The following is a 14,351-nucleotide window of genomic DNA, read 5'->3' as shown; positions in this document are numbered from 1 at the left end:
GCAACAATTGACATTATTGTCCTTTTTTCAATAACTAACATTGAAACATAGGTAGTCATGGACAGAAAAATATTTGAAAAATCCCATACACAATGAGAGAAATTGCATATAGGAACTTTTTTATATTTGCCCAGCAAAATTAAGCTTTATTTGGTGGTTCATTTTTGTGACTCACATACGTTATAGTAGTTTTGCCATGATGCCAGGCATTGGCAAACTTTGCCCCAAAATCTTCTTTCCTGAAGTGGTTTTTCCTTTGGATGAAGAAACCATAACATGGTGGCAGGTAACTTTCACTTTACCTCCTGGCTGCTCCCAGAAAGGTGAAGGAAAATCCTCTAGCCAGTTAGATGTTCAGCACCTGTCAACATTTAAAGTACTCCATTAAGTAGAACCAGACTCAAAACTGTTTAGTTTACTTTATTAAAATACTCATAGTCATAAATCATCATGCAGTCATTTTATACCCAAAGTTTAAAAATAGAGTAGGAAACATAGAGACATATTTATAAATATTTTAGGCAACTCAGGGCAGAAAACAAAGTTGTTGTGAATTTGTACACAGGTATTGAGCCTTTCTGTTGAAATGTAATTCTATTGGAAGGATAGGCCTTGCAGTAGTGAAAAATGACATTTGGGTTTTTTCACTGCCAGGCCATGCAAAACTTAAACGTACATGCCCAGCCTTTTAAATACATTGCTCTGTGCCTTCTGCGTTGTCCAGGTCCTACTTTAGGGGTGGCTTGTATGTATAAAGAGGGAAGGTTTGGACCTGGCAAAAGGGTTGACAGGTTGACAAAAGGGTTTGGCAGGTTGACAAAGCAGCATAAACATGCACACACTGGCTCTGCAGTGGGAGGCCTTAGGCATGGCCACTTAAATCAGTGGTACAATCACTGCTGCAGCTGACTAGTAGCATTTAATTTACAGGCCCTGGGTACCTGTGGTGCTATTTTGTTACAGACCTATCCTAACTATGCCAATTGGGGATGAACTAATGTTGCAATATTTATGGGAGAAAGCACAAGTACTTAAGTACAGGTTAGCAGTGATAAATGGCACAGAGTTCTAGATCCAGCAAAACTGAGGTCAGAAAAGTGGAGGAGACGGGCAAGAAGTTGGGGAGAGACCATCCCAATACCGTCAGATTTAACACTTAACCCCCCAGCTGAAGGTGGGGAGGACTACCCAACTCATTGAGAGTTCTCTCCACTAATGCCGGCTAACCTGGAGAGACCATTAGCACTGGTGTCATCTGACCCGGACGGTGTGCCACCATAAAGTCCATTCCCTGTAGGGAGACGCACTACCTCAACAGTTTTGGATTTTCACCCCTCATTTGCATGAGCCATCTGAGGGGCCTGTGGTCTGCCTGAACCCAGAAGTGAGTCCCAAACTGGTTTGGTCTCTACTTCTTCAGTGATCAGAACAGAGCAAAAGATTCTCTATCAATCGCATTCCACCTATGTTCCCGTAGAAGTAGCCTTTCACTAATGAAAGCTACTGGTTGATCTAGGGCCTTCTCATTCAACTCTACTAAGACAGCCCCTATGATATGTTCTGAAACATCTATCTACACAATGAATTATTTGGGGATGTCAGCCTTGAGTACGGGTGCTGTGGCCTCCTTGAGGGTATCAAAGGCTTTCTGGCAAGCTTCTGTCCAAACCACTAATCTGGCTTGCTTTTTGAAGTCACCTCCGTTAAGGGGTCATCAATAGTGCCCTATCCCTTAACAAATCATCTATAGTATCCTGTCAGGCCTAGGAAGACTTTCACTTCTGTCTGAGTTTTAGGGGGTTACCAAGCTTGATAGTCTTAATCTTGGACTGGAGCAGCTACACCTTACCCCCACCCATCAGGTGACTTAAATACACTATGGAACCCTGCCATGTCTGGCACTTACTGGCCTTAATAGACCGGGCTGCCTGCTGCAGGGCCTGATTCACCTCTTAGAGGTAATGCAGGTGCATGTGTTCCTCTCAGCTGGAACTCTAGACGGCAATGTAATCGTGGTAGGAGACACCAAAGGCCTCCTTACCAGCTAGGACTCTGTTAACCTGCCTTTGAAAGGTGGCAGGGTTATTCTTTTAGCCAAAGGTAAGGTGTCTCCATTGTCAACATCATGGATGCACAGGTGTGTGAGTCCATGAGTAAGGGAGAACAGAGAGGCAAACTGATATAAATATTTCCACTCTTCCTTCTTCCCTGTGATTTTCTTTACAATAAGTCTGGACAAACCTTACTTTTAATTATAGGTTTATGAGGTATGGTTTTCTGCTCACAGTAAAGATTTTTATGCAGTACATTTATATAGGATTTCCAAGCATGCAAAGAAGTTATTTTTTTAATGTCACATGATGTCACAAAAGAGGTTTTGTACAGAGACACCCCTGACATAAGCAATGAGGGAAAGCCTCAGCTACCGTGTGGTGGTTTACTAGGGTTTGCCTGATAGCCAAACACAATTTAAAATTAAGTATGAAGGCTGAGGATCCTGTATGCTTCAATCTTTAGAGGAAAGTATACAAGCTGATTCAGAGAAAAGTCTGTGCTAATTGGGAAAGTTGGATCTGGGAGGAGCTTTATGAAAGGTGGGTCTCTAGAAACTCAAAATGTTTCACAACCTCATAGGCAATAAGGGGAAAGTGTGCAAGACATTCACTTTCAAATTCTATCCAGTCAGAAACCTGGTTCAAGTATGTTTCAGACCTGTTCCAGATTATTCCTCCAGGCTCTCTCTCAAAAGATTGTGTACTGGAGGATCTGGGTCTTCAGATATACTCTTTGTCACTAAGATTTGAGAAAGAGAAAAGTTATCTGCTGTTAGTGGTATTGCCTTGGGGAAAGCGAAAGGACTGGATGAGTTCCCAGAGCACTTTTTTCATCAAGATCCCGAGACATGGTTAACTAGCATAAATTTGTTTTCTAATTAATTTTTTGAGGGGTTTGAGATGCTGAATAGTTGGAAGGTAGACAAAATAGTCCCAATTCACAAAAAGGGTTGTAGGGACTTACCACTACATTTGTTCGATTGATGTCATTCAGAAAGTTTTTTTGTAGGCAGGTCCTGGATAGGTTGAAGGGTTGGATAAATGAAACTGGTGCCTTATCAAATTTGCAATCTGGCTTTCGGACACTATGGACAAGGTCTTTAGATTTCTGACCATCTATTGGAAGACAGTAATGTAGCAAAAATCACAATTATACATTACATATTTGTAGACCTAAAGTCGGCATTGGACATGGTCCCAGGCTCCTATTTGTGGGCTGGGCTAAAGAACAATGGGGTACCCTCATGAGGTTACACCAAGATACCTATGCACGCATGTGGTGGGTTCCTTTAGTGAAGTTGACAGGATGTATAGCTCCAATAAAGGGGTGCTACAGTGCTGTGTCCTTGCCCCTACCTTGCTCTCATTATACGTAAATGATGTGTTGACCTCCCTATAGAATTTTGACAGCAGTGCTCTGAAAAGTATTTGTGGACATCACCTTATTGGTGTCTAAAACTCCTGTGTATCTGCAGAAATTGGTTGGAAAGATCAGGGACTTTTGCAGGGCAAGGAGATTGATAGTCAACCATTTAACAACTAAGTTCATGGCTCTCAATCTTCATAAGTCCTTTAGAGGAATTGCAAACTCTAGGGGAAGGTACTCAGAAGAGTTTACTTATGTAGGTATCAGGTTGACAAATAGTATGCAGTGGTCATCTCAGAAAAAGAAGAGCAGTATGCACCTATGCCATCACATATCAGGGATGCAGAGGATGTTCCAAGCCTCAAAAACCAAGCATACATCTCCTGAACTCAAAGTTTATACTGCTAATGCTGAAGTTGGTGCCCTATATGGAGCGGAACTGTGGGGCTCTTCAGAGCTATTATCCCTGAGGAAAGCTGAAAACACCTCTCTGAGATCCCTGCTAGGCCTTCCTAAGAGCTCACCATTGCCACTCCTGCTTTGGGATTTGGGGGCCCAACCTAGCACCCATAATGCCCAACTAAGACCACTGATGTTTTGGAGGAGGCTGAGATCAACACCTGCCCTGGTTGCTTATAATGATGCTCTTAACTAAGTATTAGAATTAGATAGGAATTTTAAGATTTGCTGGTTATGCTTTGTTAGGGACACATTATCCGAGATTGGTCTGGAAAACTACTGTCATGATCCAGGCCGACCTTTGAATCTTGCTAAGACCACAATCAAAGAAACCTTTTGGATGCACAAATGGACTCTGAATGTGGGAAGTAGTAGACATGACTCTCTGACTATGGCCTTCTTTGACCTAAAACTATAATGCAGGTATGAGCCTTTTTTTGATCATATGACGATTACAATAGCAAGGACACTTTATGTAAAACTTAAGCATGGCACACTCCAAATTAACTGTGAGAAAACAGGGCTGATTGCAGAGACCCCCTAACTTTTTGCCCCCATTTTCCACTTTTTGCTGGTGTTTTTCTGACTCTGATGGTGCCCTGAGTACTGCTAACCAGTCCCAGGGCCTGTGCTCTGTGTAAAATCAATATGCAAATTAGGCTAATTATAATTGGCTAAGTTTACCTACCTATAAGTCCCTAGTATATGGTAGGGCATGTAGGTTTAGGGACCACAGCATAGGTAGTGCACCCATAGGTGCACTACTGAGGTTCCCAGTGCCATTTTAAAGGCAGGCCTGCCTTGCTGGCTGCTTTTAAGTTAAAGTTATATGCAAATTCGACTTTGGAATTAAAAGTAGTTCCAAAGTCCTAAACTACCTTATTTCTACATATACGTCACCCCTAAGGTGTGCCCTATGTGCCCCTAGGGCTGGGTGCCATGTAACTATAAACAGGGACCTTATAAAAATAGTTTTATAAGCCCTGGTGAGGTAAAAACAGCCAAATTTGTTTTCCCCTCATTGTAGTGAATGGCCTCCATAGGCTAGAATGGGGAGACTTTATTTTCATTTTAAAAGTCCCCTTAAGTAATGGACACAAGAGTTTGGTATCAAATTAATTGTTATAATAAATCCCACAACTTCCAGTTGTTGGGTTTAATATAACTTGTTCAGGTAAAGAGTTTTAAACTTTACCTGAAAAGTTGCCAATTTCAGCCCTGCATTGTTTTTGCTGTTGTGCTCTAATTGGCCAGCCTCTGGCAGCCTGGCCAGGTTGCTTTGATGAGGTGTGAAGTGGCCTGGCTTCACACAAAGAGATGTGCCTGTGGGAGGGAATTTCCCCTCAGCAGATGGTGAGGCAGGAAGGGGGAGGGCTGCCAAACTGGTCTTCAAAGGCAGAGAAGGACATTTGGAGCAACCCAGCAACACCCCCACATCCTGGAACCCCAGACAACTAGGTGCCCCCTTGATTAGATTAGGAGAGGGCAGGAGAGGGGTGTTTTTATGATTTTTAACCACACCAGTGGGTGGGCTCAGCCATATGTAACTCCAAAAATCAGATTCAGCCATGATGGATTTTTGAAGAATGTTGCCTCCTGGGATTGATTTTTGCCACACTTCCCAGGAAGTGGTCATCACAGGGGGAAGGACTCTGCACCTGATTGGAGAATCAGGACCCCCTGTTGTTCACTCAGGAGCAAGGATAAAACTTGCAGACCTGCACCCACACCTCAGTTCCCTACCACATCCAACAAGGAAGAACCAAAGGAGAAGAAGGACTACCCTGCTGGACCCCTGGCCTGCTCCTGGAACCTGCACTCAGAAGGACTGCACCAGCTGTACACTTGGGCTTCACCACAAGAAGGACTTTGCCTGGCTTCAACTAGTTCAAGGAGGGACTCCCTGTTTGCTAAAGGTGAAAAATTGCTAGCCAGAGTCCCCTGCACCAACTCCTGAAGAAATCAATCAGCTGAACACTGCCCAGTGGCCAAAAAGGAGTTTGTGCCAGGTGCATTCTGGGAGTTGTAGTCTGCACCCCCAAGTATCATCTCAGAACTTCCGGACCCTTGGGGTGAGCTGTGGACCCCAAAAGAACCTTAAAAGAACATCTGGGAGAAGCCCCAGAAGTTTGGAGGAGTTTGGAGTACTTTTGAAAAAAAGCTCAATAGAGGGACTGACCCGCCGCTGCAACTCTAGCTGGCTTGCATCAACAGCGACCCGGCCTGATTTGCAGGTTCATCCCAGTAAAGAAAATCTCCGAAAAAGAGACTAAGTCCAAAGGTAAAAAAGTTGACCGGGACCTCCCAGCCAGCGTCTCCGAGGAGGGCTCCAAGGACGTCAGCTCAACATCAAGGTTTACCCCGGGCGAAGGATTTTCACCATGAAATAACAACTAAGTCCGAAGGTAACAATCTCCACAGAGGACTCCCGCGACGCGTATCCGGAGAAGAGTTCCAGGAGGCCGGATTGGACTGGCAGGTTCATCCCGCTGAAGAAAATCTTCAGAAAAGAGACTAAGGCCCATATTTATACTTTTTGACGCAAAACTGCGCTAACGCAGTTTTGCGTCAAAAAAATTAGCGCCGGCTAACGCCATTCTGAAGCGCCATGCGGGCGCCGTATTTATTGAATGACGTTAGCCGGCGTTAGCCGCCGGCGCCGTCTGGTGTGCGTTAAAAAAAACGACGTACACCAGGCAGCGCCGGCGTAGGGGGAAAATGGCGTATGGGCGTCCTAAAATGGTGCAAGTCAGGCTGAGGCAAAAAAATCGCCTCAACCCGATTTGCGCCATTTTTTTTTCACTCCCAACCCCCATTGAAATGACTCCTGTCTTAGCAAAGACAGGAGTCATGCCCCCTTGCCCAATGGCCATGCCCAGGGGACTTATGTCCCCTGGGCATGGTCATTGGGCATAGTGGCATGTAGGGGGGCACAAATCAGGCCCCCCTATGCCACAAAAAAAAAAATAATACTTACCACAACTTACCTTTTCTTCCCTGGGATGGGTCCCTCCATCCTTGCGTGTCCTCCTGGGGTGGGCAAGGGTGGCAGGGGGTGTCCCTGGGGGCATGGGAGGGCACCTCTGGGCTCATTCTGAGCCCACAGGTCCCTTAACGCCTGCCCTGACCCAGGCGTTAAAAAGAGGCGCAAATGCAGGTTTTTTTGCCCCGCCCACTCCCGGGCGTAATTTTTGCCCGGGAGTATAAATCCGACGCTTATGCATCGGAGTCATTTTTTAAGACGGGAACGCCTACCTTGCATCTCATTAACGCAAGGAAGGTGTTCACGCCAAAAAATGACGCAAACTCCATGAACTTTGGCGCTAGACGCGTCTAACGCCAAAGTATAAATGTGGAGTTAGTTTTGCGTCGAAAAAAACGACGCAAATTCGGCGCAAACGGAGTATAAATATGCCCCTAAGTCCGAAGGTAAACTTTTGACCGAGGCCTCCCGCGAGCTGTAGCCGAGCAGGGCTCAATCACGGTTGGCCTTAAACTTTGACTTTGCCCCGGTCGAGGTGCAACCAGATGACCCGATTGGTGCTTTTTGTTTCTAGGTGCTAAAAAACAATAATTATTTAAAAATTCATATCTCCGATTCCCCTTATCCGATTTTATTCGTTTTTGTGTCATTTTAAAGATAAAAATATAATCTCTTTTAAAAAGTTGGTTTTGGATTTTTACACTGTTTCCTGTGTTTTATTTAATTACTGTTTTGTGATATTTGAATGCTTTACACTCTGTCTCCTAAGTTATGCCTTGTCGCTCATTGCCAAGCTACAAAGGGTTGAGCTGGGTTTAATTTACTGAGACCTAACTGGACCTAAGTGGAGGTTAGTGGCCTGTTGCTAAGTGTAGGTACCTACCTGCCCTTACCAATAACCCATTTTCCAACAAACTCCTTCAATGCTAACTGGAATGTGAACCTTGACCAGACTGTAGTTTTTCAGTTATGTTAGCACAGTATGGAGAATGTATTGCACTTTTTCCTCTTCTGTCCTGACTATAGCAAACAGAAGTCAATGTGATTTTGCCGATTTGTAGACTGTTAGGGGTTAGGCAACGTGTGTTGGCCCTGAAGATTTTGAGAGCTGACACTAAGGTGCATATAGTTGGGACAGTTGCCATATTCCTCCATTGGAGCTGGAACATCAGATCTGATGCATCAAGACACCCAACTGATACTACTTAAAAAAACACAATTCGCCCTAGTTGAGGCTATGCATTTTTGCACCCAATGACCTATTGTTTAGAAATGGACTGAGGGGTTTATGAAGAGTGTAAGCTCCTGTATAAAGTCAAACTATGGCCCATATTTATACTTTTTTGCGACACATTTGCGTCATTTTTTGATGCAAAAGAGGTGCAAACTTACAAAATATAATGGTATTTTGTACGTTTGCACCACTTTTGCGTCAAGAAATGACGCAAATACGGTGCTAAAAATGTATAAATATGGGCCTATGATTTTATTTGCCTTTGGATAATATTTCTTTTTTGTTACTGTGCTGAAATGGTCTTAACTTCTATTGTGTATTTGTTATGGAATATTAGTTTTTAGGTATGTTTGATGTTTTATTGATAGTTTGTCTGAAAACAGGTTTCTTATTTATTTTTATTGTGTCTGTGTTTGTTAGTACTTTGATAGCATATATGCTGACTAAAGTATTTATGAAGTAAGTAATACAGAATGGGAATGTGGATTTGTTCATTTCTTTAGCCTTGAAAAAGCCCTGGCCTTGCAAGCAATTAATAGGATGAAAAAAAGAGCTTAACCTGATGTATCATGGCTACAAGGGTGTAAATCTGATGAATCATGAGCAATAAAGTCAGTTTAACTAAACTCTCAGAGCATTAATGAAGAATCTTTTTTTTCAGGGCGCATATTGGAAGCAGATATCTCTAATTGAAATAACAATGGTGTGACAACTGCAAGGAAAATTAGATACCCATCGCCTATACTTTTTGACTTCACCAAATATCAGGATTTTAAATTGTGATTCCTTTGACACAAACCATGATCCATTTATCTCTTCCTATTTGAAAATTACACACATAAAATGCAATAAGGCAACTGTTATCCTGTGGGAGAGATAGACCTTGTGGTAGTGATAAACAAACTTCAGAGCTTTTCACTACCATGCCATGTAAAACTTAAAAGTATATGCCCTACCTTTTAAATACACTGCACCCTGCCCTCTCGGCAGCCAAGGTCCTTCCCTAGGAGTTACTTATATGTATAAAGAGGGAGGATGTTGGTCTGCCAAAAGCTTTATTTTGCCAGGTCAAAATGGAAGGTTATAACTGTACACCAGGCTCCGCAATGGTGGGCCCAGAACATGCTTAAAAGGACTGCTTGAGTGGCAGAACAATCAGTGCCACAGAACACTTATGACAATTATTTCACAGGCCCCGGCATAGGTATTTCCACTTTACTGAGGACTTAAAAGTACATTAAATTTGCCAAGTGGGGACAAGCCCTAATTGCAGGGTTTAGAGGAGAGAACACAAGCACTGTAGCACTGGGCATCAGTGGTAAAGTGTGCAGAATCCTAATCCCAGCATTATAAGTTCAGAAAAAGTGAAAGAGGTAGGCAAAATGTTAGGTGGGAGACCATCCTATGGGTGACAGGTCTAACAGGTAGTAGCTGTCAGATTTAACACTTATACCCCCCAGCTGAAGGTGGGAGGACTACCCACCCATTGGGAGTTTTCTCCACTAAGGCGCACTAACGTGGAGAGACCATCAGCATTGGTGTGGTCTGAACCCGGACGGTGTGCCACCATAAAGACCATTCCCTGTAGGGAGATGCACCACCTCAAAAGTGTTACATTTTCACCCCTCATTTGCATGAGCCATCTGAGGGGCCTTTGGTCTGTCTGAACCCAGAAGTGAGTCCCAAACAGGTATGGTCTCAACTTCTTCAGTGACCTTAATACAGCAAACGGTTCTATATCATTCGCACTCCACCTCTGTTCCTGTAGAAGTAGCCTTTTACTGATGAAAGCTGCTGGTTGGTATAGTCCTTCCTCATTCAATTGTACTAAGACAGCCCCTATGCCATGCTCTGAAACATCCATCTACACTATGAATTCTTTGGAGAAGTCAGCCTTGACTACAGGTTCTGTGGCCTCCTTGAGGGTATCAAAGGCTTTCTGCCAAGCCTCTGTCCAAATCACTAATCTGGGCTGCTTTTTGAAGTCAGCTCTGTTAAGGGGTCAACAATAGTGCCCTATCCCTTAACAAATCTTCTATAGTATCCCATGAGGTCTAGGGAGACTTTCACTTCTGTCTGAGTTTTAGGGGGTTACCAAGCTTGATTTTGGCCTGGAGGGGCTACATCTTGCCCTCACCCATCAGGTGACCCAAATCCACTACAGTACCCTGCCATGTCTGGCACTTACTGGCCTTGATAGTCAGGGCTGCCTGTTGCAGTACCTGAAGCACCTTTTGGAAGTAATGTAGGTGCATATGTTCCTCCCAGCTGGAAATGTAAACGGAAATGTCATCCAGGTAGGAGACACCGAAGGCCTCCTTACTAGCTAGGACTCGGTTAACCTGCCTCTGAAAGGGGGCAAGGGCATTCATCAAGTCAAAGGTAAGCTTTCTCCAGTGTCAATATCATGGATGCACAGGTGTGTGAGTCCAAGAGTGAAAGAACAGAGAGGCAAACTGATATAAATATTTCCCCTCCTCTTCTCTTCCCTGTGATTTTCCTTTCAATAAATAAGGACAAACCTTACATGCAATTATTGTTTTATGTGGCATAATTTCTGCTCACTGTAAACATTTTTATGAAGTACACTTATATTGGATTTACAAGCATGCAAAGTAGTTTGTTTTTTTAATGTCACATGATGTCACAAAAGAGGTTTGTACAGAGACACCCCTAACATAACAATGAGGGAATGCCTCAGCTACCGCATAGTGGTTTTCTAGGGTTTGCCTGAAAGCCAAACCAAACTTAAGTTTAGCTGTGAAGACTGAGGATCCTTTATGTTTCAAGCTTTAGAGCAATGGTTCCCAACCGGTGATCCGGGGACCCCTGGGGGTCCGCGAAGCCTTCTCAGGGTGTCTGCGAGAGCCTAGAAAATTAAAAAATATTAACAAATATTTACAAATTAGGTCCCCAGCTTCCAGTAATGACTCAGACGGGGGTCCCTGGATTCCCATGATGATTCAGTGGGGGTCCCTGGGTTCCATTAATGTTAAAGTGGGGGTCCACAGAAATCAAAAGGTTGGGAACCACTGCTTTAGAGGAAAGTATAAAAGCTGAGTCAGAGAAAAGTCTGTGCTAATTGGGAAAGTCGGATCTTGGAGGAGCTTTACATAAAGTGGGTCTCTAGAAACTCAAAATGTTTTAGAACCTCACAGTTAATAGGGGAAAGTGTGGCAGGCATTCTCTTTCAAATTATATCCAGTCAGATGCTTGGTTCAAGTATTTTTCAGACCAGATCCAGCTTCCTCAAGGCTCTCTCTCAAAAGATTGCGCACTAGAGTACCCGGGTCTTCAGATAAATTCTTTGTCACTAAGATTCGAGAAAGAGTAAAAGTTATCTGTTGTTAGTTGTGTTACCTTGGGGAAAGCGACAGGGTTGGATGTGGTCCCAGAGCACATTTTTCATCAGGATCCCAAGACCTAGGTAACTACATAAATTTGCTTTCTAATCACATGTTAGAGGGGGTTGAGATGCTGAATAGTTGGAAGGCAGACAAAATAGTCCCAATTCACTAAAAGGGTCTCAGGGACTTATCTCTTAACTACAGACACATTTGTTTGATTGATGTCATTCAGAAAGTTTTTTTCTAGGAAGGTCCTGGATAGGTTGAAGTGTTGGATAAATGAAACTGGTGCAGTATCAAATTTAAAATCAGGCTTTCTGACACTAGCGACAATGTCTTTAGATTTCTGACCATTTATCGGAAGACTGTAATTTAGCAAAAATCATACTTATATATTACATATTTTTAGACCTAAAGTCTGGTTGGACCAGGTCCCACGCTCCTTTTTGTGGGCTGCGCTAAAGAACAATGGGGTGCCCTCATGAGGTTACACCAGGTTCCCTATGCGCATATGCAGTGGGATTTTAGTGGAGTTAACAGGATATATAGCTCCCCTAAAGGATGCTAAGGGCTGTGTCCTAGCCCCTACCTTTCTGTCAATATACCCAAACAGTGTGTTGACCTCCCTTCAAAATGATGACAGTGATGTTCTGAAAATTGTTTGTGGACAACACCTTATTGGTGTCTAAATCTCCTGTGTATCTGCAGAAAATGGTTGACCAGTTTGGGGCCTTTTGCAGGGCAAGGGGATTGATAATAAAGCATTTGAAAACTACGTTTATGGCCCTCAATCTTCATAAGTCCTTTAGAGGAACTGTAAACTCCACGTGAAGACACTCAAAAGAGTGTCCCAGTTTACTTATCTAGGTATCAGGTTGACAAATAGTATGCAGTGGTCATCTCAGATAAAGAAGGCAAGTCTGTACCTATGCCATCATGCACCAGGGATAAAGAGGATGTTCCAAGCCTCAAAAACCAAGCAGATATCTCCTGAACTCAAAGTTTATACTGCGAATGCTGAAGTTGGTGTCCTATATGGAGCGGAATGGTGGGGCTCTTCAGAGCTATTGTCCCTGAGGAAAGCTGAAAACACCTTTCTGAGGTCTGTGCTAGGCCTTCCTAAGAGTTCCAAATTGCCACTCCTGCTTTGGGATTGGGGGTCCAACCTATCAGCCATGAAGCCCAACTAAGACCTCTGATGTTTTGGAGGAGGCTGAGATCAACACCTGCCCTGGTTGCTTATAATGATGCCCTTAACAAAGAGTTAGAGTTAGATAGGAATGTTAAGATTTGCTGTTTATGCTTTGTTAGGGACACCTTATCCAAGATTGGCCTGGAAAACTACTGGCATGATCCAGGCCGTCCTTTGGATCTTGCCAAGACCACAATCAAAGAAATCTTTTGGGTGCACAAATAGATTATGGAGGTGGGAAGTAGTAGACGCGGCTCTCTGACCATGGCATTCTTTTATCTAAAACTACAATGCAGATAGGAGCCTTTTTTTGATCAGGTGATGATTCCAATAGCAAGGAAACTTTATGTAAAATTTAAGCATGGCACACTCCAACTTAACTTCTTCCGTGCTAACTGGAATTTTAACCTTGACCAGAATATGTTTTCCGTTATGTTAGCACAGTACGGAAAATGTATTGCACTTTTTCCTCTTCTGTCCAGGCTTTAGCAAATCAGAGTCAAGGTGGATTTTGCCAATTTGTAAACCGTTAGGGTTTAGGCAACATGTGTTGGCCCTGAGGATGTTGATAGCTGAGACCAAGGTGCATGTAGTTGGTGCAGTTGCCACATTCCTCCATTGGAGCTGGAACATCGGATCTGATGCATGAAGACACCCAATCAATACTACTTAAAAACTCAAGTAGCTCTAGTTGAAGCTATGCATTTTTTGCACCCAATGACCTGTTGTTTATAAATGGACTGAGGGTTTTATGAAGAGTGTTAGCTCCTGTACAAAGTAAAACTATGCTTTTATTTGCCTTTGGATAATATTCCATTTTTAGTTTCTGTATTGAAATGGTCTAACTTGAGTTGTGTGTTTGTTATGGAATACTAAATTTTAGGCATGTTTGATGTGTTATTGATTTCCTGAAACAGGTGTCTTATTTATTTTTATTGTCCTTATGATTGTGAGTACTTTGATAGCATGTATGCTGAATAAGGTATTTATGAAGTAAATAAAACAGAATGGAAATGTCAATTTGTTCATTTTTTTAGCCTTGAAAAGTCCCTGGCCTTGCAAGCAATTAAAAGAGTGAAAGAAAGTAGAAATCTGATGAATCACAAGCAATAAAGTACATTTACCCAAACTCTAAGAGCATTAATGAAGAATGTTTTTTTTGGGGACGCATTATGGAAGCAGATGTTTCAAATTGAAATAACACTGCTGTGATAACAGCAAGGAAAATTAGATACCTATCATCTATAATTTTTCACTTCACCAAATGTCAGGATTTTAAATTGTGATTCTTTTGACACAAACCATGATCCACTCATCTCTTCCTATTTGGAAATTACACACATAAAATGTAATAAGGCACCTGTTATCCTGTGGGAGAGATAGACCTTGTGGTAGTGATAAACAAACTTGAGAGTTTTTCACTACCAGGACATGTAAAACTTAAAAGTATATGCCCTACCTTTTAAATACACTGCACCCTGCCCTCTGGGCAGCCCAGGTCCTACTCTAGGGGTTACTTATATGTATAAAGAGGGAGGATGTTGGTTTGGCAAAAGCTTTATTTTGTCAGGTCAAAATGATAGGTTGAAACTGTACACCAGGCTCCGCAACAGCAGACCTGAAACATGTTTAAAAGGGCTACTTAAGTGAGTGGAACAATCAGTGCTGTGGACCCACTTGTTACATTTTTTTTACAATCCCCAGGCATAGGTATTG

The sequence above is a fragment of the Pleurodeles waltl genome, chromosome 8 (assembly GCF_031143425.1).
Source record: "Pleurodeles waltl isolate 20211129_DDA chromosome 8, aPleWal1.hap1.20221129, whole genome shotgun sequence".
NCBI lineage: Eukaryota > Metazoa > Chordata > Amphibia > Caudata > Salamandridae > Pleurodeles > Pleurodeles waltl.
Note: the sequence above shows the minus strand (reverse complement) of the source record.